At 30.4% G+C, this 1,367-nt stretch overlaps 1 protein-coding gene across 1 annotated transcript in view; it reads left to right on the top strand.

Annotated features, from left to right (window-relative positions):
- CHD9 (chromodomain helicase DNA binding protein 9) overlaps nt 1-1,367 on the top strand; it is a 220,698-nt gene that overhangs the window by 167,609 nt on the left and 51,722 nt on the right. The gene's annotated exons all lie outside the window — the stretch shown is intronic.

The following is a 1,367-nucleotide window of genomic DNA, read 5'->3' as shown; positions in this document are numbered from 1 at the left end:
GAAAGGATAGGCATTAATTCAAAGCTATTTAAAAGGAGTCAGATCCCTAAATATACCCTCATCAGCTCCTGTTCTCTGGAGGCTAAATAGAGGAACTCTGACTTGCATTGGTAGTTGAGATTCGAGCTACTAAATGGGGATTAAATGAATGTATACAGCTCCAAACCTAAAGATAATGACAGAACAAAACAAAACAAAACACAAAAACATACTCAGCCATTACCTTTCAGTGAGCCCACAGTCATTAAGCTTCACCCAGACTACCCATCACCTTTTTAATCTGTTTATACTTAAATATGAGCAAACACAGCCAAGGATTATCAGACATTTGAGGCAAGTCTCGAACAGGAAAAAAACTAGAAACAAACCATTTAAGATGAAGTTGGAGAAAACAAGGATTACAAAAGGGAAAAAGAACTTTTTTTGAACTATTGTTAATATCTTGAAAGATATTTTATATATACCGTGACTTTTAAAGAAGAATAAGGTACTGTAAAAACATCGAATGTACAAACAAAACTATAAATTATAAATGAGCATTAAGAGAAATGAAAAAGTAAAAAGGATTAATTGACAAATATGAGAAAATCTTGTTAGGAAGATTAGAAATACAGAATATAGATTTTATTAGGAAAATTTAAGTATGTATATTTTAAAGTATACACTGTTTAGTTTCCGTGCCAGCAAGGGTGGAGAGGACTGGAATGCAGAACTTTTTACCATTCTGGTAAAATGCAAGAAGAGGAAGGGAATGATAGAAAACAATAAAATGGCAAAAAAAAATAAATAAATAGGAATATATGTAAGCAGACTATGTATATCTTCACCTGTTGAAAGATAAAAATTGTTAGATGGGGAAAAATCAGCATTTTTATACATCAAAAAGATACTAAACACCAAATAAGAATCCTAAAAATAGAGATTTAGCAAAAAACAATACCATGCAAATGCTAAACCCAGTAAAACTGTTACAGTAATATGGACATAGAACAAAGGAATTTAAGGTGAAGTGCATTAATTGGTATTAAAGAAAAGAGAGACTACCTAATAATTAAAAGGAACAATCCATTAAAGAAAATATAGTAAGTATGAATGTATATGCATCTAATGAAACAGTCTCAAAATATAAAGGCAAAAAAAAAAAAAAACCCAAAAAACCCTGTCAAAATTATAAGAAGAAATGGACAAATCCACATAGTGCTTGTATTTATCATTGTAATGGAGTACCTACCTGGTATAATATTGCAAAGAAAAGATAAATGAGATATAAGAATTGGAACGAGGAGTCAAATCTCATTGTGAGTAATCGTGAAAAATTACAAGTAAAACAACTCAAATCTCAAGGAAGATTAGTAAATACAAAGAGT

Source organism: Propithecus coquereli, unplaced genomic scaffold, assembly GCF_000956105.1.
Source record: "Propithecus coquereli isolate 6110/MARCELLA unplaced genomic scaffold, Pcoq_1.0 Scaffold180, whole genome shotgun sequence".
Classification (NCBI taxonomy): Eukaryota; Metazoa; Chordata; class Mammalia; order Primates; family Indriidae; genus Propithecus; species Propithecus coquereli.
The sequence above is the reverse complement of the archived record's forward strand: the minus strand, read 5'-3'. Positions and strand labels throughout refer to the sequence as shown.